General features: G+C 37.9%; 1 protein-coding gene and 1 long non-coding RNA gene across 13 annotated transcripts in view; one reads left to right on the top strand and one right to left on the bottom strand.

Annotated features, from left to right (window-relative positions):
- The window catches only part of ITSN1 (intersectin 1), a 221636-nt gene that overhangs the window by 35917 nt on the left and 158162 nt on the right, over positions 1-27557 (top strand). The window contains exon 1 of one of the 12 annotated variants that reach the window (XM_045501471.1): positions 11793-11828. The exons of the other annotated variants lie outside the window; for them this stretch is intronic. The gene's annotated coding sequence lies outside the window, so the exon portion shown is untranslated. Of the gene's footprint in view, positions 1-11792; positions 11829-27557 lie in introns of those variants that run through there. 12 annotated transcript variants of the gene reach the window in all.
- Positions 67-27557, bottom strand: LOC123610626. Its single transcript, XR_006718229.1, has 3 exons — positions 27296-27557; positions 1031-1192; positions 67-200 (listed from the first exon to the last, which is right to left on the bottom strand). It is a non-coding gene; the product is annotated as an uncharacterized LOC123610626 (long non-coding RNA).

Genomic DNA, 27557 nt, shown 5'->3' with positions numbered 1-27557 from the left:
ATCTAACATGTATCTCCTTTAAGAAAAGTGTCTGTGGTTAAGGTCAACTCACAGGTCAGACATTAATCTTGATTGTCAAGTGTTTGCAATCACTTATGGAGACTAAAGAGATCTTGATGGCACTCATCTGAGTACTGATTCTGTTGAATAGAAGACAGTCAGGGCCTTGGTCTCTTTTGTGTTGCAGTTCTTATGAGGACCTGAAAGAATGAAAATTTCCAAAGATGGAATAGCATGATTTATGAGAGTATTTGTTAAAATACAGGTAATATGTTAAAAATTAGCTTTATTTAGTTTAATCTAAGGTTAGCTCTTAGAAACTGATAAAATGGATAGTTTAAAATTTGCTAAGCTTTATTTAAAGTCTGGATTTGTGGGTAGTTTCTCTAGAGTATCGCATAATTCCCTTTGATTATTTCAGAAAGAGTGTTGTCAGGATGAAATAAAAACCAGTCATTCTTTCAAACCAGGCTTAATTGGAATGGCATATAAAGGGGGAAAATATCAATCTAGAGACAGGTGATTTCTTAATTCAGCTTTTTACTCTGGTATGAACAACAGAAAACCCACAGGGTCATTTTGATTGTTTTATAACTATAAATAAGTTTTTACATGGTAGTTATGTTCTATTCCTCTTGAATTCTTGGTTAAGTAACTCCTGAGCTGTTGGCTTATAAAAATAGGCTAATTGAGAGATACTTTCTGAAACTAACTTTTCTTTTCTTTCTCTAGTTAACCTTTTATTATGAAAAATTCCAACACCTACAAAAGCGAGGGGAGTATAAACCCCATGAACCATATCCATTACCCAGCTTTCGTAACTGTTAACTCTTGGCCAATCTTGTTCCAGCTATCCCTCCAGGCCCCACTCCAGATTATTTTGAAGCAAATTCTAGACATCATATCATTCCATTAGAGTGAGTTGCTTTTGATAGTGACAGGAGAAGTCATTTTCCCTGTTGGCATTAACACAGATGCCAGGGGCTGAATAGAATTTATAAGAAGATAGACTTGGCATTGAAGAGTTTACCTTTTAAGAAAGGTGCTCATATTTTCACTGGCTATTTTCTTCAAGTTTCTCTTGTCTTTCAACCTGGGGTGTGTTTGCAAAGTTCTTAAGTTCTTATCTGTTTGGAAATTCCCATAGCAAGTTCAGGTTTTGTCATCCCGTGCTGTTTTGGCTGTGCCTTATCTAAGTAGTATTGAGGGAAGAAAGAATTATTTCACTAAGAGCTGGCGTTGAGAGGAGTTAGATATATTCAGTATATTAAGGAGGTGCCCCTTAATGTTGTAATAATATACTGGCTTTTAAAGGTACATCACCATAATAGCTCTTAAAAAGTACAAATAAAACGCTTAAAAGTGATCTTTTGTCCTTGCCATCAGCGGGACAATTGAATTCCTTTTTTGAGGCAAAATAAAATTTTCTTTCAAGTACCTGAGATCTACAAGTATTAGTTGACTCATCTTTTGTTGTTAAACCTATTCATTTCCCAGGCCAGTGTGTCTTTTTGTGTATGTTGACCTTGCACTTGAAACTGAATTCCTTTCCTTTGAATGAGGCATAAAGCTGTCAGTTCATGTTGGTTAGTGTGAAAATAGAATTTTTACTTTTTCGGTGATTTCTAAATTTCAAGTGGTGTTAATAATAGTTTTTCAATTTACTCCTAAAAACAAAAGTAGATTCAACATCTTAAATAGAATTTTCAAAGTGTTTTCCTTCTACAACTAAAGCCAATTTTTCCTTAACTATTGAATTTTAGAGTTGAGTTCTTGAACATAGGTAACTGTGGGGTTCACGTTTCTATTTTATATTGTTAACAGTGACAGGGTACTTGGTGATTTGGCTGTATTGGATGCTGCAAGTACTGGACTGAGCTAGATCAGGAATCTAATTTGCAGAGTGATTAAATATGCCTCTACTTCTCTTCAGTGGCCAAACAGAAGTAATTATATTTCCATTTTACCGATTTCACAGAGATGTTGTTAGAAGTACTATAATTAGATTTTTTTTTGTTTTAATTTGCAAAAATATTTGAACTGCTTCACAGATAGGTGCTATATAAAAGCAAGGTGTCATTAACATCTCATTTTTCTTGGTTTGTGCTTTTCACACTAGAAACATATATTACCATTTCTCTTTTTGGGTACAAGTTCTGATACATGTTTTGAAATTTGTTCTCTTAATGTTTTTAGCAGCTGGGATAGTATAAAAGCATTCTTGTGTCCTATTTTTAGTACGCAGTGATGAGTCTAGATAGATGGCTAAGTTAATGGCAAGGCAGTTGAACTGTGCTAAGTGCCCGCCTGCGTATCTCTCTGGCCTCTCCACTTTCAGGGTAGAGTTACTGTTTACAGTGACACGTTTCGCTCTCTCTGACTGGGAAGTCTGAATCCATCTGCCTGTTGCCTGGCTACCTTGAACTCAGTTTTTGTCTTCTTTCCCTCTATTCTGTACCTTAAATTTCAGGATGGATGGTCTCATTGGTTAACTGCTGCAGGGAAGCAGAGTGCTAATAAAATCAGGATGAGATTCTTCACATACGGGGCATGCTCCGAGAGTCCTAGAACTAGTGAGTGAGCGGATCGGAGACTAGACTGCAGTTTTCCTGGACCCCCATTAGTGTGTTTATGGGGAAAGTTGTTCTCTTTATCTGGTGTGGGTTGTTTTGTTTGTCAATGGCTAATATGGTTGATTTTTCAACACCACTTGGACATGCTTCACGTGTATTTCACAGAATATTCACTTGATTTTAGTCCTAACCATAGCTGGTCCAGTCTTCTACTTAATTAAGTTTAAAGAGTTTTAACCTCAGTAGTTAAACAACTTAGGCACTGCTTTGCTTTTCCGTAGGAGATGCTCTGTGATATATTTAGGTTTTCATGTTTCTAATTTGTAGAATTTGGAGTAGGAGTGGTATTTTTTCCGGGAACAGGACTGATTCTCACAGGGTGGTCTCCTTTGTTACATCATTTTGTCGACCAACTCAAAGGGTTAGTATCAGTTTCAACTGGAAATGAATTAACTTTTTTTTTTTTTTTTTAAATTTTTTTTTTTTCAACGTTTATTTATTTTTGGGACAGAGAGAGACAGAGCATGAACGGGGGAGGGGCAGAGAGAGAGGGAGACACAGAATGGGAAACAGGCTCCAGGCTCTGAGCCATCAGCCCAGAGCCCGATGCGGGGCTCGAACTCACCGACCGCGAGATTGTGACCTGGCTGAAGTCGGACGCTTAACCGACTGCGCCACCCAGGCGCCCCAGGAAATGAATTAACTTTTAAGAGAAAAGAGGCACTCCTGGGTGGCTCATGCCTTTAAGTGTCTCTTGTTTCTTCTCTGGTCATGATCTCATGGTTCTTGAGGTAGAGCCCCACGTTGGGCTCTGAGTTGATGGTGTGGAGCCTACTTGGGATTCCCTCTTGTGGTCTCTCTCTCTCTCTCTCTGCCTCTCTGCCCCTCACCTGCTCACCCATAGGCACACTCTCTCAAAATAAATAAACTTCAAAAAAAAAAAAAAAAAGAACAGGGCATCTGGGTGGCCTAGTTGGTTGGTTAAGGGTCCAACTCTTGGTTTCACCTCAGGTTATCATCTTTTGGTTCGGTTCGGGAGACCGAGCCCTGTGTTGGACTCCACACTGGCAGCAAGGAGCCTGCTTGGGATTCTCTCTCTGTCTCTCTCTCTCTCTCTCTCTCTCTCTCTATCTCATTCTCACTCTCACTTTCTCCTTCCCTTCCTGCCCTCCCCTACATGTGTGCTTTCTCTCTCAAAATAAAATAAAACAGCTGAGATGGCTTCTTTTAGGACAGTCTTCAGATACGTAGACAAGGACCGTCAGTGGATTGTGAATGTTATTCAGTGGCCACTCATTATATCATACGACTTGAATTGGAATCCTGTGGCCACCTTGCTTTTAAAATGTTCTTAAAAACAGCATAGGGGAGGGGAAGGGAAAAAAAAAGAGGGGGGGGGGAGGGAGCCAAACCATAAGAGACTCTTAGAAACTGAAAATAAACTGAGGGTTGATGGGGGGTGGGAGGGGAGGGTGGGTGATGGGCATGGAGGAGGGCACCTGTTGGGATGAGCACTGGGTGTTCTATGGAAACCAATTTGACAATAAATTTCATATTAAAAAAAAAAAAGCAGTGATAACCTGCTTTGGTACTGAGTAAATAAACAGGGAAGCCTCTGATGTTAAACTGAACTTGTTTGATTTTAAGGCCAAATAAATGAAGACTGTTTCTAAGAAAGACTTATGCTGTGTGCAGATAAAGAAGAACTCCTAAGTATTTTTATTGTTGCCTCCAAAATTGCACATAATCTAGAAGAAGATTTATCAAAAAAAAAAAAAACAAAAAAAAAAACCCACCACCTTGCGTATGTTAAGATATTCAAGTAAAATAAAGTCATCAGTGTTCTAATTCATAGCTTTTTTTCCCTTGAAAAGGCATATGTTTAAGCACCTGCTTCATTAGTTGGGACTGTATTTTTCATATTTCTGTCAGAACTCCAGATAACTGACTTGAAAATACATGACTAATATAATACCGTGAAGTTTAGGAAACTAGTAGTTCATTTCTGTTGAATTCCTTGAAACATCATTTGGAGTTAAAAATTCTTACGTTGGGGCATGGGGTTTTGTGTGTATGTTTTTGCTTTGGCATCTGTTACCTTGGAGAATAAAAATTGGTTCCCAAATCTTTGTAGTACTACACTATAGCAGGAATCTCAGTGGGAAAAGACTCCTTTTTCGGTTCTCACTCTGTGCAGGTGCCCACTGAAGATGGAAGGGTAATCACGTGGAATTCTCAGTATTTACTTCATTCATTCAGTAGACATTGTTTGCCTTTTATGGGCCAAACCATGTAACAGATGTAAGAAACAGGATGTAAGCTTGATCCTGTAAGCTTTCTGAGTCAGCTGCTTTCTGAGAAAAAGTAGTTTACAGTGGATCTGGTTTTAAGCTAAGAGCATGCACAAGAAACCAGAGGAGATTCACTTAACCCAATTTAGGGTCCCAAGAAGACATGTGGCCCAAATTCAGAGTGACAGGAAGAGTTAGCCAGGGCAAGAAGGGAGGACAGAGAGAGAGCATGGGCAGAAATCTGCAAATGGTAGGTAAATTCAGTTCTTTTTGTAAGACTAGTTCACTAGTAAATAGTTACAATCTGTAGTAGTCATATAATAAATAAAATACTTATGGTTGCCTAATGTAGGTGTATTAATTTTGGGTATCTTTCCTTGATGTATTTCTACACACTGTCTAGGCTCATTGTTTTCCTTTTTAATTTTGTACTTGTTATGGTCAGTGACTACATTCTCTTGCCATACGGAATGTGTGTCTGTTTGGGTCTCCCCAAATGCAACTTCTTTGTTGCCTCAGAGGGGCAAATTGGAAAAAATAAATTGGTAAAGGTAAATCTGGTCTTGACACATTCCTATTAAATCTTTAAATAGCTCTCTTGTCCAGGAAGAAGTGCTAGTAGGACATGGTCTGGTCCCAGCTCCCTCCATCCTAAACCCTTGTCCATGGGATGGCTTCCTTCCCAAGTGTTCACACTCAACCTAGACAGTGGTTCTGCAAACTTACCTTTATTCTCCAAAGCCTGTGTGCTAACTGGTGACCGTTCTACCAGGTTCAGTTCATCAGTTTCTCTTCTCTGCTGCCTTTGTACCCTGGCCTGCTGTCTGTTGCATGAAGTCCACTATGCCAGAATTATTTGTTTACTCTCTGTTCCTGCTCTAAATTTGAGCTCTTTGATGCAGGACCCGTATCCTTCTGTCTTTGAGTTTGTATGTTTATCACAGTAACTGTCATGTAATAAATAGTCATCATTTTACTTCAGCTGAGCAAGGGTAATGTTTAAACATATAGTCATTGTTACATTTACTGTCTGATAATTGTGACTGAAGGAAAGTGCATTAAGGCACTGTTTCAAACTTTTTACTTACTAAAACTCAATCCTCATTAAAGAAAAAGGTTATTCTCACACTCATTAAAATTGTGAGGAAGAGTTTATTCAAGACTGTTGTAATAGAGGAGAGAGATTGGGTTCAATTCTGAACACAGGGACAAGTGGGGGTTTATAGCCAAGGAGCGGGGTGAAGAGGGTCAGTAGAGGGAAAATTACTATGAAGAGCCATCAGGGCAGGGATTCTTGCTAAAGGCAGGCCAAGACTCATCCATCAAAGGTTCGGGGATGAGGAACTCGATCACATATCGAGTGTGATCAAATATCAAGGGTAGCGGGGTTCTCAGGAAACTAGCTTAGCAGGATTCTTGCTAAAATTGAGCTAGGCAAACTGAAGACCAGATGGGGCCAAAGCCAAGGCCTACTTGAGAGGAGGGCTTAAAGGAGCTTGATTCAGGTGGAGTCAGGGAGAGTCTTTGTCATTATGGATCTTACAGTTAGGTACTATTATTACCAGCATTTTATAGATAAAGAATCTAGAACTTAGAAATAGCCTAAGCAACTCAACAAGGCTCAGAGGCAGTAAGTTCCAGAGCCGGATGTTTATTGGATGCTTTCCATCTGATGACTTTAAACTGTTGATTGTCTTCTGCCTTGCCTGGTGACGATGGCTCAGTGAAATTTTGCTAACCTACTGTGAGAGTCCACAGAAGTTTACTTTTATTTTAGAATGATTTGTGGTCTCACTGCTGCCAATGCTGTTGCAAAGCCCATGCTTTCCTTGGAGCAACACAGGCCTCTTGTAACAGAGGACGTTCAAGTGTTAGCACCTTTATTAGAATTTCACATAGATGGGGTGGCTGTATAGATTTCTAGTTTCTATTCTCTTCAGCAGAGTAACATTTTTCAGTTCGATTTCTGGATCTTGCCTGTTGAAATATAGCCACAAAGGAAGAAAATATAAAAATTAGGATTAAAAAATTTTTTTGCCTGTTTATTTATTTTTGAGAGAGAGCGCACACGTGAGGGGTGGGGCAGAGAGAGAGGGAGAGAGAAAGGATCCCAAACAGGCTGTGCACTTCCAGCACAGAGCGTGACGCGGGACTTGAACTCAGGAACTGTGAGATCATGACCTGATCCAAAACCAAGAGTCAGGCACTTCCCCACCTGAGCCACGCATGCGCCCTCAAAATTCGGATTTTAGATGTTCTGAACATAAAAGGTGATTTTAAACATTAATCAGTAATGTGTTTCTATGCAAAGCTCTTTTAAAAATGGGTGAGCCAGTGAGCTTTCTGAGTCAGCTGCTTTATAAATGGTAATAAGTGACACGTGACCTTTTTTGCGTGCTTTCACTCAGTTTTCTAAGAAAATTAAAAATCAAATAACTTGTATAGCTGCTGTTCTCTTTAGCATCTGCAGTCTGAATTAAGAGGAAGTTTCCTCAGATGGCCAGGCAATTTGAAGGCCGCCTTCCACTACTGGGATCCCTTCCCCTGCATAGCATCTCTTGTATTCTCTTACCCCTTTTATATTCCTGCCATCCAGGATCATTTAGACCTTGGGGGCATTTTGTACTTTTATATGGTAGTTTGTCCCTGCCATCATGCCTTTCTTCAGCCTAGAATGCTGTGATCTCTGTATGGATACACAGCTCCTAATTTAAATCACACTCTGCTAGTTATTCTCAAAGTGACTTCTTACGGTCTCAGTCCTGTTGGTAGTTGTTTTTCTCCCCCCTCTGAGCTTTCACAGTCCTCTGCAAGACTACAGTGTGTTATCTCATTTGATACAATATGTATGAAAGTAGTAGCTGTGAATCATTATACCATTTTAGATGTTAGAGTATTTGTAACTCCTTATCCAACTTGTAATTTTGGGGTATATTTTCTTCTATCAGAGCATTTTTTATTTAAAGTTCATTTATTTATTTTGAGAGAGAGAGTGTGTTTGTGCAAGCGGGGGAAGGACAGAGAGAGAGGGAGAAAGAGAGAATCCCAAGCAGGCCCCACGCTGTCAGTGCAGAGCCCAACGTGGGGCTTGAACCAGTGAAGCATGAGATCATGACCTGAGCTGAAATCAGGAGTCATATGCTTAACCGACTGAGCCACCTAGGCGCCCCTGCCAGAGCATTTTTTAAAAAGAAAAACGTGGTGGACATAATACCATGTATAAAATTCTAAACTTTTTTTTTTGATAAGCATTTTTAATTGTTTTAATGGTCACATATTTCATGGTATAGATACAATATCATAATTTACCTATATTTTCTACCTATGCTGTTAATAATGTTCCTATACTATCAAACATTTAAGTTTATTTCAGTTTTTAATTGTTCAGAATAAAGTCACAGTGAACACCTTTTGGACATATAGCTTTGCATTTTGGATTATTTTCTTAGGGCAGGAATCGAATTATTAGGTACATGAGTTAAGAACATTTTTCCCCCTCTTTTTTTTTTTTTTTAAGTATATTGATTTATTTTGAGAGAGCCATAGAGAGCGTGAGCAAGGGAGGGGCAGAAAGAGAGGGAGAATCCCAAGCAGGCTTTTGGTCAGTATGTAGAGCCTGACAGGGGGGCTTGAACTCTGGAAACTGACATCATGACCTGAGCCCAAATCCAGAGTCAGAAGCTCAGCCAGCTGAGCTGCCCAGGAGTCCCTTTTCCCCATTCTTGATACATTTCTTGTCCCATTGCTTTTGAAAGGAGTTGTAATAGTTCACCCTCCCACCAGCAGTGTGAGAGGGCTCTCTTTGCTCTGTGGTTATTAACATTGGAAATCTGAATTAATAAACTTGTTTATTTTGAGGCTTTACTTCATTCCTTTGTGGTAAGTTTTGAAGCTGGGTTGACCTTAAGTAAATTGGCTCAGATTCTCAAGTAAAATTTCCCTTAGACGAAACCTTCGTCAGATTCATTTAAAAGTTGGGATGTCAAGAAAATAAAACCTTTGTCAGAGAGGGAATAAAAGGTTAGTTTTATAATGTCCACATCTAGATGAATGTTATTCAGTGAAATACATATTGAATGAATTAACTTTTTTCCCTTCAGTAACAACAGTTATCTTTTCAAAAATCTTTTGAATGTTATTTGGAATTATAAAGCTTAATAGCTCTACTGGGTTTCACAACATTGAAATTAAATGCAGTCAACATTAAGTGTGCAAACGTGCCTAAAATGTAATTCTAGATAAACTGAATTGTAATCCACATTTTGAGTATAAAATTGGCTTCTCCCACATTTTTCATATTATAAATAGAAGTGAGCGTTTTTAAGGAGAATATGAAACTGAGGAAGTCTGGGATTTTCTTCTTTTGTAGTCCTATTCCAGATCACAATGTATTTGTGATTCTTTTTAACAGAGACTTCCAAACTTCCTTTCTGTACTGCAGTGATACAGCTGGATCTACTTAAAGTAATTAGTGAAATCTTCAGTAAATGATGACCACGATTCTTTTCAGCTTTTCTCAGGCTTAAATACATTTCAGTGTATCTCAGTCAAGTGGAGTGAAATTAAAGATTTGAATCGTGTATCTCTTGCCTTCTACAGCGGTCTGGTTTTCTGTTAGCTACAGTCTATTTAGTGGTTTAGTGATGCTAATGTTACTGAACGGTTTTTAGTCCTAAAACTTCCTAGTGATGATAAATCTTACCCTGCATAGAAGTCCCCTGGGTCACCAGGGCGCAGTTGGTTTTATTAATGACTGCATTGTCCTTTGCTCTCATTCATGACACTCAGTGACTTTTCATTGATGTTGCAGTACAGTTTTTTCCCTTGGACTTCGCCCATTCTTTACACATTGGTAAATAAGCTTCAGCTGTAGCAGGAGGCAGCTAGCATCTATGTGTGGATCAGATTATCAACATGTACCTATGCACATTTCCTTTATCTCCTGATTGGGCAAGCACTTAACTGTCCTTAGCAAAAACTCTAAGGGATTAAAACACATCTCCATTGAGTTTTCCACTTGCTGGCATCGGGAGTTCGTTAATGTTGGACTGGAGGGTCTAACTGATATTGCTATCCATTGTGGCACTACATCTGTGAAGATGTCCAAGATGTGAAATGTTTGCTGGGTTCTCAGTTATTCTCATCAAGGCTTATATGTAGCCAATTCAGTTTTGATGAATACATTCAAATGTAGAGCATTTTATAAATACTAGCACCTGGCTATTTGTTTGTTGTTGTTTTTTTAAACACAGAATGCATATGTTTCATTTCTTCTTTTACTATGATCTATAAACCCATATTTAATTTATCCACTTGCAGCTGGTGCACTATTTTTGTTGAAGCGGGCTTAAAAATCTGGCAGGAGGCCTTCCTGCTTTCTTGCTCTTTTCAGTGTTGCAATGTTATTTTGCACAATTGGCGCTTTCTGGGTGGTTTCTTGACTTTTTTTCTAAAGCTGAAGCCTTTCTCTAAAACTTGCCTCTGCGCCTAGCCTTCCACTCTTCCCACAGGTGAACTGATAATCCTAAGGCTTGGCTGCTGCTGTGTTTAGAGGTGTACAAGTTAATTAGTTCTTGTGCCGCAGCGTGGAAATTTATTTTCAGGTTTTCCTATAAGGGTGCCTTGTAATGTGCCTTGTAATGTATGGAAGTTGAAGTTTTCATTTGGAAGAAAACTTTAGATCGTCTCTTATTTAGTGACAGTATACATCCACATTATGCAGATGACAATATTTTGTTCTTTTACCTGGTTCATTACATTTTTTTTCATGTGACAAAAGAAATGTGTATAATTACCTGTTAAATTTCCTTTTTGGGGGGTCATTAATTTCTATTTGAGAGAATACTGAAAAGTATGTGAGTTGAAAATAGGTTAAATTTACATAATCTTCTTTATGGCTGATAGTCTTGTAATTCCATATGTTTTATATTTAACATAAAAGTTTGGTCTGACATGCTCTTCTCCCACTTAGTGTTTCTTAAAATTATTGTTTGTTGTTTGGTTTTACATTACATGCTTTTTCCAGGGAATTACTTTCTCAACTTTTAGTACCTTGAAAAAAAAATTTTTTTTTTCCTAATGATCCTCTTGAAACTAGAACCTTCTCGAATAAATGAAGACCCTCATTTGTTTTATTGAAGCCTTTTGAGTGGTTATTCTATCTGCAGTTATAGTGCTCTAGACTCTGATTTCTTTAAAAAGTTAGACAAACCGTGGTTAATGACTTACTTTTCAGAGGTTACTTTGCAGTTAGCTGGTGGTCTAAAATGGAAATAAGCTTCAAAGAGGGGTTGGTTATCTCTTAAATTCCTTTATCTCTTAAATTCCTTTTCCCAGTCTTTCTGTTTGCTGCCCTTCATTTTTTTTTTTTTTTTTTTTTTTTAACTTTGTAGCTGTCTTGGTTTTATTGCTCCCAGATGAATTCTTTTCTATTGCCAATATTAAAGTAAGGGTGATTTAGAAGAATTGGGGTTTTAAAATCTGTTTATTGAAGTTCTGGAGGCTAGCTGCTGGGGCATTTTTCTTTGTGGAAAGTAAGCAGAAATAAATGGACAAATAGTCTGAAATGCCAGTGAGTGTTGCCAAGTAATGTGCTGACAGCTGGGCCTGACAGTGATTCCTCACCACTAGGCATTCCTGACCTGTCCCCTTCTCACCTCTGTCCCCTGCCACCACCCCCTCTCCCAGCAACAAAAATCTGGGAGGAATGCCTGTTCCCGTTTTAGAGAACTACTTGGATATTCACGACAGTTTTTCAGACAGAATGTCGACAGTGTCTCTTTGAACTTAGTAATAAGCTTCTCCTTTTTATCAGGTTCTTTACCCTTCGTGCAGTTTTAAAATCTGACTCATAAACAGGCTGTCCATCCCTTATGGGTCATCTTGCTCGGCTTGAAACAGCAGCACAGGCAGAAGCCCCATTTGAGGCCCATGACTTGAGACATGACAATTTGGCATTGATCAGGTTGGCTATATGTTTGGGATTTGTCAGTTCCTTTGTCCATTTATTGTTTGGCTTTCAGTACCTTTTCTCTGTGTTTCAAAAGGGCTTTGTGTACATCCTGCCTTTCTGTGTAATCTTACAGGGCGGCTTCGGCTTTGTGTTCATCTCCTGCTCAAACAGTTTTCACAGGAGTGGGGTTTGTTGTAAGACTCACTATAGAACACGGGTGTAGGCTCTTCTAGTTTCTATTCATTGCAGACTTTTTTTTTATACATATATAAGAGAAAGATTTCCTTTGATTTTTTTTTTTTTCTTTCTTTGAGGTTTTCTAATTTTGCATTTTTGCAGATGTAAAAGGCTCCAAAAGGAAAAGAAGTGGGGACAGTAGTTTTTAGTGATTCCTTTTAATTTTTATTATAGACCAGGGGTAAAGTGTGGGTAGAAAAATACCTAAAACCAGATTCTTCACAACTCTCAAATATTGGATAGTAACATGATATGAGTAGAGTATAAATTGTATATATATTTATGTTCCTGAGGATATTTTTATATACTGTAAAGATGTTTAAAGTATATATTTTTTATTATCTCACATATTGACATTTTTCTCCTTTCTCTTCAATACTTCCTTGATGCCAAATTTCTAGAAATTTAACATTTCTATCCTGTATCTTCCTATTCCTGTAGTCCTTGAACCTAAAATACTTTTTGAGTAACTTTCTTTTTTTTAATTTAAATTTTAATTTTTTAAAGTAAATCTCTACAACCATCGTGGGGCTCGAACACACAACCCTGAGATCAAGAGTAAGATGCTCCATCGACTGAGCCAGCCAGGTGCCCATCCCCTTTTGAACAACTTTCAAACAAGATTTAAAAAATACTTCTTTATAAGAAATGAATTTAAAGTTCACTACCTACCATGAAAATCTATTTCAAGTAAATTAGCCTGAATGTGGGGAGTGGACTCCCTGAACGGAATGTAGACAATAGACCTGTTAAAACACAAGCTCAAAATTTTAAATATGAGAAAGAATAGATCTTTTGTTTCTTTACCTCTCTGGCCTCTGATACCTTCCAGCTAGCTTGCCTTTCTGTCACTGGTAGCAGACATGAAGCTGTCTACAATCCAGGACTGCTGGAGTATTGTAAATTTAAGGAGAATAGGAAGGGTGAGCCTGATTCACTTAAAAACATTTCATGATATAAAATACCTTCCCTACCAAGAGTACATTTAAAAAAAATTTTTTTTAATGTTTATTCATTTTTGAGAGAGAGAAAGAGACAGAGTGCGAGCAGGGGAGGGTCAGAGAGAGAGGGAGACACAGAATCCGAAGCAGCCTCCAGGCTCTGAGCTGTCAGCACAGAACCCAGTGCAGGGCTCGAACTCATGAACTGCGAGGTCATGACCTGAGCTGAAGTCGGACGATTAACCGACTGAGCCACCCAAGCGCCCCAAGAGCACATTTTAAAATACTGAGACGAGGTGTCTTTTGGTTATGAATCCAGTAACCTGGGTCATTGGGAGTGTTTGCAGAACCACTCAGGCCTTTGCCTCACCCCTCCCATAACCTTTCCTTATTTATGTAAGAGGATTATAAGATTTTTGTGATGGCATGGTCAGTAATTAAGTGAAAAACTGATAATGTATGTTCATAATCTCCTTTTCCTCTTTAGGCCATTAAATCCTAAATTAGCCCTGTTTTGGTATATTAGAAATTTGCTGATTATTTGAATTACGTAATTGTGAAGATTCCTGTTTCTGTGAATGAGTATATATTTTAATTACCTCATTTCATCTCACATACTTGTTTTCATTTATGCCTTTTCCCCCTTTAATTTAAAAAAGCCCTAGAACATTGTCCAAAAAAAAACCAAAACCAAAAACAAAAACAAACCTTAGAACATTTCCAAACCTTCAGGAAATCTAAAAGAATCATATGACATACCTGTTTTTAAAGATGTTTCAGATACTCAAATTATTTAATATAGAGTTTAACAGTTTAAATTTTGCCAACAATTTAGGGTTTAGGAATTTTATTTCTCAAAAAAATTTATTTCTCATGTTAAATTTAGCCTTTTTTAAACTGCTACATTTAACATTTATTAGTACATTATTTTGTCTTTTTTTTTTTTTTTTTAACGTTTATTTATTTTTGGGACAGAGAGAGACAGAGCATGAACGGGGGAGGGGCAGAGAGAGAGGGAGACACAGAATCGGAAACAGGCTCCAGGCTCTGAGCCATCAGCCCAGAGTCCGACGCGGGGCTCGAACTCACGGACCGCGAGATCGTGACCTGGCTGAAGTCGGACGCTCAACCGACTGCGCCACCCAGGCGCCCCGTATTTTGTCTTTTGAAATCATTTCATATTTTCTGAATAATCTCCCTTTATGATAATAAAATGGAAATCAAATAACAAACCTCTTTCAACATAATTTTCATTTTCATGTGGACTGATATTTAATAAATACTACTTTAAGAATGGTCTTCCTATTTTATAAATACACGTTTATAGAGGTCTTCTACTTTAAAATATCAACACTTGGGATTTTAATGTAGATACCAAAATTAAGGATGAGTATTTATTCCTTTAGCTCTCATTAATTAGCTTACCTTTCTGAAGCTGAGATGAAGAAAGGTTACAGACTTCGCTCAGACACATTCTAGCCATCTGCTTAAAAATCCTAACATTCATCCAGACTTTAAAAATTGTTTTTTTTTTAATGTTTATTTATTTTTGACAGAGACAGAATGTGAGTGGGTTAGGGGCAGAGAGAGAGGGAGACACAGAAGCAGAAGCAGGCTCCAGGCTCTGAGCTGTCAGCACAGAGCCCGACACAGGGCTCGAACTCAGGAGCTGTGAGATCATGACCTGAGCCGAAGTCGGACGCTCAACCGACTGAGCCACCCAGGCGCTGCCCCTCATCCGAACTTTTATTTATTTAAAAAAAAAATTTTTTTTTAACGTTTATTTATTTTTGAGACAGAGAGAAAGAGCATGAACGGGGGAGGGTCAGAGAGAGGGAGACACAGAATCTGAAACAGGCTCCAGGCTCTGAGCTGTCAGCACAGAGCCCGACGCGGGGCTCGAACTCAAGGACTGCGAGATCATGACCTGAGCCGATGTCGGCCGCTTAACCGACTGAGCCACCCAGGCGCCCCTCATCCGAACTTTTAAAAACTGCTATTTACTAGGGCTCCTGGGTGGCTCAGCCGGTTAAGCGTCTGACTTAGGCTTTGGCTCAGGTCATGATCTCATGGTTCGTGAGTTCCAGTCCGGCATCGGGCTCTGTGCTGACAGCTCAGAGCCTGGAGCCTGGTTCAGATTCTGTGTCTCCCTCTCTTTCTGCCCTTCCCCTGCTCACGCTATGTCTCTCAAAAATAAATAAACGTTAAAAAAATTTTTTTTAACTACTGTTTACCTATTTCTTGATTGCTCAGTAGTCTTTCTTTCTTTCTTTCTTTCTTTCTTTCTTTCTTTCTTTCTTTCTTTCTTTTGTTCTTTCTTTCTTTCTTTCCTTTCTTTCTTTTTTAAATTTTATTTGAGAGAAAGAGAGAGCAAGCAGGGGAGAGGGGCAGAGGGAGAGACAGAGAATTTCAAGCGGGCACCACACCCAGTGCAGAGTCTGACAGGGGGCTCCATCCCACATCCCTGAGATCATGACCTGAGTTGAAATCAAGAGTCAGATGCTCAACCGACTGAGCCATTCAGTCACCCCAGTTTTTCTATTTTTTATGTGTAAGTATAGGAGTGTTTGCCTCACTCTGAAGATTACTAATTCTGGCAGCGTGTTTATGAAATGCTTTAAAATAACTTGGGGAAAGCATGTATTACAATGGAAAGTGTGAAAAGAAGGAAGCAATTGTATAAATACAGGGAAAAGACTAAAAGGAAATATACGAAGCTGTTAATTAAAGTAGGAGGGTACAGGCCATATTTGTCTCCATAGTGACCACCCTCTCTGCCTCTAAGAACTGCAGATGCTTGAAGCACCGCCTTACCTAGCACTGTCTTGGGGAGCCCTCCAGACCAACATTCCTGCGTGTGTCTCCTTCCCTGACAGCAGGGCCAGCCACCTTAGACAGAAACATGCCCTTCCTTCTCTGCTTTGCTCTAAGTAAGTTCTTGGCTTTTCTGTTTGTTCAATAACTCATTGAAATCCTATCATATGATTAGAACTTCTGCCTTCACTCACTTTTTTTGTTTTTGTTTTTGTTCTTTCTTTCTCTCTTTCTTTCTTTCTGTCTTTGTCTTTCTGTCTGTCTGTCTTTTCCCCTGGGATTTTGGGTATATATATATATATATATATATATATATATATATATGTGTGTGTGTGTGGGTATATGTATGTGTGTGTGTGTGTATATATATATATATATATACACACACACTCATATATATATATATATATACATATATATACATACATACATACATACATATATATATGCATATATATGCTTCTGTGTGATAAATGTTTACACTTCGGGGAGCTTTGCTTTTTTATACAAGAAGGAGAAAGCTCTTTGGTCTTATACGGCAAAATTCTGTCAAACTTCTTTCTCCTGTTCAGTTTCCTCTGTGGTCTGCTAGGATACTTTAAAAAAACAAACACGTGGTTTCCCTTTCTGCGTCCTTTTTGTGTTCTAATGCTTTTATTGCTTGGAACAGTATCCCCTCACTCCCCACCTCCCAGCTCCACCCTGTTTGGTTTACCAGGCTAACTACTTCATGGTTGTTCCAACAAGTTCATAATCCTGAAAGTATGAGGTTATGATCATGTGCCCTGAAACCAAACCCTGACCTCCTCTTCTATCATTTAATAATTGTATAAACTGTTGCCTTAGTTTCTATATCTGTAAGATGGGATAGCACTGACATTTAACCTATAGGGCTGTTAGTTCATAAGATTAAGTTGGCTAATACAGAGATGTATTAGTAAGCATTTAACAAAATTTTAGTTATCATGTGTTGTTTACATCTCGCTCTGTATACATATACACTTTCTCTCTCTCACACACACACACACACACACACACACACACACAGATTTTTGATGTGTATTTTCCATCCCCTATTTAATTGTAAATTCTTTCCCCCTCCAGCTTTATTGAAGTACTGTGTATTTTGGGTACACAATGTGATGATTTAATATTCATATACATTGCGAGTGCTTACCACAGTTGAGCTAATTAATGCATCCATACTTCATGTAGTTAACTCTGTGTGTGTGTGTGTGTGTGTGTGTGTAGTGAGAGCACTTAAGATCTATTCTCTTAGCAGATTTCAAGTATAGAATACAGTATTATTAACTACACTCACTATACATTCGATCCCCAGAACTTAACTCATTTTATAACTGAAATTTTTTTTAAGTTTATTTATTTTGAAAGAGAGAGAGAGAGAGAGAGTGTGTGTGTGTGAGAGAGAGAGAGAGTGGGGGAGAGGCAGAGAGAGAGGGAGAGAGAATCCCAAGCAGGCCCCGTGCTGTCAGCGCAGAACCAACCTCATGGCTTGATCTCACAAACTGAGATCGTGACCTGAGCCAAAATGGAGAGTCGGATGTTTAATCCACTAAGCCACCCAGGCGCCTCTATAACTGAAATTTTGTCTCCTTCAACAAGCTTCTTCTCCTTCCCTCGGCCTGCTAGCTCCTGGCAATCACCATTTTACTTTCTGGTTCCATTAGTTTGGCTTTTTTAGATTCCACATGTAAGTGAGATCATACAGTACTTGTCTTTCCATGTCTGGATTATTTCACTTTGTAAAATGTCCTCCAGGCTCATTCATGTTACAAATAGCAGGATTTCCTCCTTTTTTTTTTTTAAATGGTCGAATACATATATATGTATGTATACCACATTTTCTTTATCTGTGTATCCACTGACATTATCTTGGTTATTGTGAACAATGCTACAGTAAATATGAGGATTCATACATCTCTTCGAGATGTTGATTTCATCCTTGGACATAGATTCAGGAGTGGGATTGCTGGATTATAATAGTAATTCTACTTTTGTTTTTTTTTGAGGAGCCTCCATACTGTTTGCCATAGCAGGTGTACAAATTTACGTCCCTCCCGACAGGGCACAAATGTTCCCTTTTCTCCATGTCCTTGCTAGCTAGCATTTGTTCTCTCTTCTCCTTTTGGTAATAGCTGTCCTACCTCATTGTGGTTTTGATTTGCATTTTCCTAGTGATGAGTGATATTGAGCATCTTTTCATATGTCTGTTAGCCTTCTGTAGATCTTTTGAAAAATGCCTATTCAGGTCCTGTGCCCATTTGTTGTTTTTAACATACAATGTCGTGTTAGTTTCAGATATACAGTGCATTAATTCAACAACTTTACATCACTCAGTGCTTTCCACAATGAGTGTGGTCACCATCTGTCATCATACAGAGTTATTACAGTATTGTTAACTGTATTCCCTATGCTATACTTTTCATCTTTGTGACGTATTTGTTTTATAACTGGAAGTTTGTGTCTCTTAAGCCCCTTTATCTATTTCACCCAACCCTTCCACCTTCCCTCTGGCAACCACCAATTTATTCTCTATTTAAGAGTTTGTGTGTTTGTTCCTTTGTTTTTTTTACATTCCACGTATTGGGGAAATCATAAGGTATTTATCCTTCTCTGTCTGACTTAGTTCACTTGTCATAATGTCTTCAAGATCCATCCATGTTATCACAAATAGCAAGATCTCATTCTTTTTTGTGGCTGAGTAATATTCCTGTGTGTGTGTGTGTGCGCACCACATCTTTATCCATTCATCTATTGATGAACACTTGGGTTGCTTCCATATCTGGGTTATTATTATAATGCTACAGTAAATATAGGGGTGCATCTATCTTTTGAAATTCATGTTTTCAGTTTCTTTGGGGAAATACCCAATGGTGGAATTACTGGATCGTATGGTATTTCTATTTTTTTTATGAAGACTTTTCTTTTTCTTTTGTTTTAACGTTTGAGGGAGAGAGTGTAAGTGGGGAAGGGGCAGAGAGAGAACCCCAAGCAGGCCCCAGGCTGACAGCAGAGATCCCAATGTGGGGCTTGATACCCCAAACCATGAGATCATGACCTGAACCGAAATCAAGAGTCAGATGATCAATCGATGGAGCCACCCAGGTGCCCTGGTATTTCTATTTTTAATTTTTTGCAGCACCTCCTTACTGTTTTCCACAGTGGCTGCACCAATTTATATTCCCACCAGCAGTAGAGAAGTTTCCTTTTTTCTCCACGTCCCCACCAACACTTGTTAATTGTCTTTTTGATTCTAGCCATTTTGACAAGTATAAAGTTACATCTCATATTTTTTAAAATTTGCATTTCTCTGATGATTAGTGATGTTGAACATCTTTTCATATATCTGTTGGCCATCTGTATGTCTTTGAGAAAATGTCAGTTCTGGTCCTCTCCCCATTTTTTATTTTTATGTTTATTTATTTTGAGAGAGAGAACATGAGCAGGGGAGGGGCAGAGAGAGAGGGAGAGAAAGAATCCAAAAACAGGCTCTGCATTGCTAACGCAGAGCCTGATGTGGAGCTCAAGCTCCTGAACTGTGAGATCGTGGCCTGAGTGGAAATCAAGAGTTGGACACTTAACCGACTGAGCCACCCAGGTGCCCCTCCCCATTTTTTTAAATCAGATTTTTCTTGGTGTTGAGTTGTAGAAGTTTGTATTTGGATATTAACCGCTTATTGGATATGTCATTTGCAAATATCTTCTCCCATTCAGTAGGTTGCCTTTTCATTTTGTTGATGGTTTCCTTCGCTGTGCAGAAGCTTTTTATTTTGGTGTAGTCCCAACAGTTATTTTTGCTTTTGTTTCCCTTGCCTGAGGAGATAGATCTAGGAAAAAAGTTGCTAAGGCTGATGTCAAAGAGATTACGTCCTATGTTTTTTTCTAGGAGTTTTATGGTTTCAGGTCCTCCATGTAGGTCTTTAATCCATTTTATTTTTGTGGATGGTGTGAGAAGGTCTTTTGCATTAGCTATCCAGTTTTCCCAGCACCATTTATTGAAGAGACTGTCTTTTCACTATTGTATATTCTTGCTTCCTTTATTGTAGATTAATTGACCATATAAGCGTGAGGTTATTTCTGGGCTCTCCATTCTGCTCAGTTGATCTTTGTGTCTGTTTTTGTGTCACTGCTATACTTTCTTGATTACTGCAGCTTTGCAGTATATCTTGAACTCTGGGATTGTGATACTCCAGTTTTGTTCTTCTTTCTCAAGATCGCTTTGGCTATTTGGGGTCTCTTGCGGTTCCATACAAATTGTAGTATTACTTGTTCTAGTTCTGTGAAAAATGCTGTTGATGTTTTGATGGGGGTTGCATTGAATCTGTAGATTGCTTAATTTTTTAACTGAGTTATTTATTTTTTTGCTATTGAGTTGTATGAGTTGATTGTAAACTTCTTAATAGCAAGGATCATGGTAATTATTCCTCACCTTATCCGAATCTGTAATTTTAGCATAATGCGTAGACCATTATTTCTCATTCTGGAGTAGAGCTTCATGGTGTCTTTTGAATGAGATAAGAATTCATAAATCAGCTGTTTTAAAACAATCTTAAAATGCTTCAATGAGGAGATAAAAATTACTGATACAAGCCTGTTGTTTTTGTTTTGGATCAGTACAGCTTTATGTTGTCCATGGGAATAAAAAGTTTTCCTGAGTAAATGAATAAGGCTTTGGAGAGAGGGAATCTTTGAAAGGCATAAAGGCTTATTTTCAAGTAAGATCTAAATAGAAATGATTATCTGATCCTAAGTGAGAACAATATGAAAATATTAAGTATACAAATGTTCAGACATGAGAGTAAAAAAAAAAAAAACCTTCTTTTTCAATTACCTTAACATTTGAAAATTTATTATAAATTTGTCATAAATCTAAAAGATTGATATTCTGGAAATTTGAATAGAAAAGTCTTAATACAATATCTAGCCAAATGCTGTTAACTTTAGAGTTGGAGGGACTGAAATTTACGTCTCACATATCATTCTAAATTTGTTTCAACTATAGAATTTATTTTGATAGCTACAGTAGTGAATGCAGTTTTAATCTTTTTCTGAAAAGCCTTTATAATTTGCCTCTAGGGGTGTATATATTCTTCTCACACAAACCAAATGCTGATTCTGTGAGGCTTCATATCTACTGTTCCATTTCATATGAATTTAGTTTATATACTTACAAATACTTTGATTTCTTTTCACTTAGTGTATATTAGGATATGTGCAGAATTTGATTTGTGTTTCCAGAGTTGGGCCAACTTTTAATTGGTGGCATTTTAAAGAATGTCTGGTTTTTATTCTATACTTTCTAGACTTTTTTCCCATTTCAGTGGAATTGAATATCAGAATATAGCTGTTATGTGCATTTATTTGGTCGTAAAGGCATTTGGAAAACCACTGGTCTTTGTGTATTTAGTAAAGGGCATTCGTTCCAAAACACACTGGACATATTGAAATTAAGATCAATACTTTGTATTTTCTAGTAAGGCATTTTGGTTTCATTCAACATAGACTATGTCCCATCCGACCCTACTTCTGTAAAAAAAAAAAAAAGACTCTAAAAATAAATTTTCTGTCGTCTTTACTAAATAATGTTTTTAAGGATTCATTATCACAATCTGAGAACTGCTGCTTATATTAAACATTCTTGCTCAGAAGCATTATTGTTCATCATTTGTTATGTCTCTTCAATTAAGTTTTTAAGTTGAGCTCAAAGTTGCCTTTTTTTGTTGTTTTCTAATGATCAAATACTTGTTGAGAGTTACTGGGAATAAGTACTTTTCTCAGATGATGTTCTAACACAGATAATTCCAATTTGTATTGAACTGCTAGGATTGCACAACTCTTGATTTTATTTATAGAGTTTTTTGGTGTGTTGTGGCTTATGACTTTTCCCCAACTTTATCAAGATATAATTGAACTACGATAAACTGGATATGTTTAAAGTATACTATTTGATCAGTTTTGATATATGCATATACCTATGAAACCATCACCTTTCCCCAAAGTTTCCTTGTCTCTTTCTATTTTTGTAATATGTCCCTTCCTCTGTATCTCCAATCTCCTGGAAACTACTGATTGGTTTTTTGCCACTATAGATTAGTTTATATTTTCTAAATTTTAACAAAAATGGAGTCAGTGTGTACATATATAGACATGGCTTCTTTCACTGAGCATAATAATTTTGACATTAATGCATGTTGTGGCTTGTGGCACCAGTTGGTTCTTAAAAAAAAATTTTTTTTTAATGTTTATTCATTTTTGAGAGACAGAGACAGAGCACTAGCGGGAGAGGGACAGAGAGAGAGGGAGGCACAGAATCTGAAGCAGGCTCCAGGCTGAGCTGTCAGCACAGAGCCTGACGTGGGGCTCGAACTCACGAACTGTGAGATCATGACCTGAGCCGAAGTTGGACACCCAACCAACTGAGCCACCCAGGCACTCCTCAGTTGGTTCCTTTTTATTGCTATGTAGTATTACATTTTATTGCTAAGCAGTACAAGAGATAAATCACTCTTTATCCCTTCATCATTCGATTGATATTTGGGTTACTACCTTTGGCTCTTAAAGATAAAGTTGAGGGGTACCTGGCTGGCTCAGTCGGTTAAGCATCACACTTCAGCTCAGGTCGTGATCTCAAGGTTTATGAGTTCCAGCCCTGTTGTTGGGTTCTGTGCTGACAGCTCGGAGCCTAGAGCCTGCTTTGGATTCTGTGCTTCCCTCTCTCTCTGCCCCTCCCCCACTCGTGCTCCCTCTCCCTCTCTCTCTCAAAAATAAAAATAAACATTTAAAAAAAAGTTGATATGATTGTTTAGACATTTTTGTGTGGGCATAAACATTTATTTCCTTTTCTTTTTTGTTTTTAATTTATTTATTTTGAGAGAGAGAGCATGAGCTGGGGAGGGGCAGAGAGAGAGGGAGAGAGAGTGAGAATCCCAAGAAGACTCTGCACTGTCAGCACAGAGCCCAATTCGGGGCTCGAACCCATGAACTGAGAGGTCATGACATGAGCTGAGGTCAAGAGTCGGATGCCTAACCTACTGATCCACCCAGACACCCCAAATTTTCATTTCTTTTAGCTAAATACCTAGAAGTTGAGTGGCAAGATCCAGTGGGATCTTACAACTTTTTAAGGAAAGTTTGCTTTTCAAAGTGGTCATCCCATCTTATGTTCCTGTCAGCAGCACTTCAGAATCCTTGGTATGGTCAGTCTTTCGTGTTTGCCATTCCAGTGGAAATATAGTGGCATATCATTGCAGCTTAATTTCCCTAATGGCTCATGATGTTGAGCTTCTTTCCATGTGTTTATTTGCCATTTATTTAAGTTATTTGGTGAAGTGTCTGTTACATTTCTTTTGACCATTTCCTCACTGAGGTTTTTGTTGTTTTGTTTTTTTTTTTAATGTTTATTTTTGAGAGAGAGACAGGAGAGAGGAAGTAAGGGAGTGTGCACAAGTCGGGGAGGGGCAGAGGGGTAGGGAGATAGGATCTGAAGCAGGTTCTACGCTGACAGCAGAGAGCCCAATGCCGGGCTCGAACTCAGAAACCGTGAGATCATGACCTGAACTGAAGTCAGATGCTTAATCAACCAATAAGCCACCCAGGCACCCGTCTTATTATTTCTTTTAAGTACAAAAGATGCCTATTTGGGAAGAGCAGAGGAATTGCAGTTCAGGATAAGCAGGCTATGGTGAGCCATAGGTAAATCCATCTTATTATTGAAAAAAAAAATTTAATGTTTATTTATTTTTGAGAGACAGAACGTGAGTGGGGGAGGAACAGAGAGGAAGACACAGAATCCACAGTTCAGGCCCCAGGCTCTGAACTGTCGGCACAGAGCCCAACGTGGGGCTTGAACTTATGAACCACGAGATCATGACTTGAGCTGAAGTCAACTAACTGACTGAGCCACCCAGGTGCTCCTGTCTTATAAGCTTATTTATTTATGTTGACAGGGGGAGGAGCAGAGAGAGAGGGAGAGTGAGAACCCCAAGAAGGCTCACACTGTTGGCACAGAACCTGATATGGGGTTTGATCCCAGGAACAGTGAGATCATGACCTGAGCTGAAATCAACAGTTGGTTGCTTAACCTACCGAGCCACCCAGACGCCCCTCCCCTCCCCCATCTTATTTTATTTTTAAGAAAGTTGTAAGAGTTCCATATTATTCTGAATACAGTTCCTTTGTCTGATGATTGTGTTGCAAACGTTTTTTTGTTTATAGCTTTCGTTTTTGTTTTCTTAATGGTACTTTTGAAGAGTTAATTTTTTTGATGAAGCCCAGCCCTTCTTCTTTTTTGTAAATAAATCATGCTTATTTGTATTCTAAGAAATCATTGTCTAGTCAAGGGTCATGAAGGTATTCTCCCATCTTTTAGAATTTTAATGTTAAACTATATGGTTTTAAATTGGTCCAAATTTAAATTTTTTAATTTCGCTCCATTTGAGTTAATTTTTGTGTATAATATGAAGTTAGGGTCAATGTTCTTTTTCTTTTTTTCTATATGAATATCCAGTTGATACACTGTTTGTTTGTTTGTTTGTTTGTTGAAAAGTCTTTTTTTTTTCCCTCCAGTGGTTTGCCTTTGTTACTTTACTAAAAGTGAATTCACCAAACGTGTAAATCTATTTCTGAACTCTTGTTTTCTGTTCCATTGATCTGGTATGTCTCTCTTTGCACCAATTCCAAAGGTCTTGATTACTGTTGCTTCATAGTAAATCTTGAAATCAGGTAGGATAAGTACTCTAATTTTGTTATTTTTTAAAACTGCTCTGGTTATTCTAGGTCCTTTGCATTTCCATGTAAATTTAATATTAGCTTGTTAGTTTCTACTAAAAAGCCTGCTGCAGTTTGATTGGAAATGCATTGAATATACAGATCCATTTGGAGAGAACTGCAACTTTAACAATATTAAATCTTCTAATCCAGGAACTTAGTATATGTCTCCATTTATGTAGGTCTTCTTTAATTTTTCCCCCTAATATTTTGTAGTGTGTTCAATGTAGAGGCCTTGGATGTCTTTTGTTTGGTTTGTTTTGTTTTTTAAGTAAGCTCTATGCCCTAAAGGGGGGCTTGAACTCATGACCCTGAGATCAAGAGTACCATCCTCTACCAACTGAGCCAGCCAGGCATCCCTGATGTCTTTTGTTAAATTTATACCTAGCACTTATACATTTTTTGGCACTACTGTAAATGGGATTGTTTGTCTAATTTCACTTTCCAATTATTTGCTTCTAGTATATGAGAAATCAGTTGATTTTTAGAACGTTATTAACCTTTTATCCTGTAATTTTGCTAAGTCACTTTGCAAAATAAGAATCTGGTAAATTCACTTATTACCGTATTTAGTAGCTTCCTTGGAGTTTTCTGCAAGTAGGGAGAGTTTCATTTTATTCTTTTCCAATCTTTATGGCTATTATTTTTCTGTTTTTCTTACCTTATTTCAGTGGCTAGAACCTTCAGAACAATGTTGAATAGGAGTGGTAAAAGCAGATATCCCTGCCTTCCTATTTTCATGGGGAGAAATTCAGTCTTAAACCATTAACTATATTAGCTGTAGGTTTTCATAGATGCCCTGTATCTGAGGAAGTTTCCTATTAATTCTAATTTTCTGGGAGTTTTAATCATTATTGGGTGTTGATTTTTTGTCAAAAGCTTTTTTTCCCCACATTTACTGAAATGATCATATTGGGGGTTTTTTGTTTGTTTGTTTGTTTTGCTTTATTCATTTAATGTGGTAAATTACATTAACTGATTATCAAATGGTAAGCAAATCTTGCATTTCTGTGATAAACCCTATTTGGTCATGTTTTATTAACCTTTTTATGTATTATTAAGATGAAGCTTTTCTTGTGAAGGATTTTGGCATCTATATTCTTTAGGATCTTGATACGTAATTTTGGGGGATAATATCTGTCAGGTGTTAGCATTATGATGGCTTCAAAAACATGAGTTGGGCGCTGATCCCTCTATGGTTTGGAAAAGTTTGCAACGTTTTTGTATTTTCTTTTCCTTGAATGTTTGATAGAATTCACCAGTGAAAGAATGCAGTTTTCTTTTTTGGGAAGAAAAAATAAAATCAGTTCCTTTAGTAAGTATAGTAATATTTGGATACTCTGTTTCTCCTCTCAATTTTAGTAAGTTTTTTCCAAGAAATTTGTTCATCCACATTGTCAAATTGTTGGCATAAAGTTGTTTTTAGTATTTCTTATTCTTTTAATGTTTGTAGGATTGATGGTAATGACCCTTAGTTCATTTCTTATCTGATTTGTGTTCTCCCTCTCTTTTAATCAGTGTCAGTAAGGGTTTGTCCCCCCCTCCCCCAGGAACCAGATTTTGGTTTCATTAATTTTCTCTATTGTAGGTCTTTTCAAAAATTTCTTTTATATCTGCTAGTATCTTTATTATTCCTTTCCTTCTATTTGTCGTTTACATTGCTCCCCCCCCCCATTCTCTTCTTTAGTATTTAGACCACTAACATTTAATGTAGTCATTGGTATTTTAAAATTACATCTGCTATTTTATTATTTGTTTTGTTTATCCTGTTTTTTGTTCTTCTGTTCTTCTTTTCCTGACTTTTTTGAATTGAATAATTTTTAGCGTTCTATTTTCATTTGTCTATTGCCTTTCTGGCTATATTTCTTTGGTGTGTTTGTGTTTTTATTTTTCTAAGTAGTCACTCTAGGGATTAAATATATTTAACTTTCATAGTCTGCTTACAGGTAATATTTTATTACTTGAAATAAAATGTAGAAGGCTTGCAGCCATCTAAGTCCCTTACTCTTACCCAACAGACCTTTATGTTAAGGTTGTCCTATGTATTATTACATTTATACATGTTGATAGCCCTACTACACAGTGTGACAGTATTTGCTTTCAGCACTCTACGTATCTTCAGGAGTTTTAAAAATTTTTTTTTTTTTTCAACGTTTATTTATTTTTGGGACAGAGAGAGACAGAGCATGAACGGGGGAGGGGCAGAGAGAAAGGGAGACACAGAATCGGAAACAGGCTCCAGGCTCTGAGCCATCAGCCCAGAGCCCGACGCGGGGCTCGAACTCACGGACCGCGAGATCGTGACCTGGCTGAAGTCGGACGCTTAACCGACTGCGCCACCCAGGCGCCCCTCTTCAGGAGTTTTATAGGAAAAATATAATTTTATATATTTATCCATATATTTATCATTTCTGTTTCTGTTCCTTTATTCTTAAGATCTAAGTTTCTCTCTAAAATTTCCATTTGCTTCTTTTTCAACTAATTTTTTCTTCTCTGCTGATCTTGTGTATTTCAAGTCATTTCATTTGTGTTTACTTTTACCTCATGGAACACAGGTGATAATAGCTCCTCTAAAGTCTTTGTGATAATTTCAGTCTCTGTATCATTTGGGATCTGGGATCTGTTTATTACAGTCTTTCCTTTCTTTGAGAATTTGCAAGATTTTCCTAGTTGCATGTATGTCCAGTAAGTTTGGATTACCTCGTGGAGATTGTGAATTTCATGTCAGGTTCCGGGTGCTGTGGTGACCCTCTGCACAGTGCTGGTGTTGGTTGTAGCAGGTCTTCTTCCTGATTAGGTTCCAAGTACAAGTTCTGCCTGCTGCTGCCTGCTCACAGAGGTCCCATTGTTAGGTCAGTTTTCAATACTTTTGCTGTGCTACTTTTCTTCCGTCCTGCATCTCAGAGGTGAGCCTGAGTCTTGTGGGAGTTCATTTACAGAATTAAGGGATCCTCACACTCTC

The sequence above is a fragment of the Leopardus geoffroyi genome, chromosome C2 (assembly GCF_018350155.1).
Source record: "Leopardus geoffroyi isolate Oge1 chromosome C2, O.geoffroyi_Oge1_pat1.0, whole genome shotgun sequence".
In the NCBI taxonomy this organism is placed as follows: Eukaryota; Metazoa; Chordata; class Mammalia; order Carnivora; family Felidae; genus Leopardus; species Leopardus geoffroyi.
This window is presented reverse-complemented; position numbering and strand designations above follow the sequence as displayed.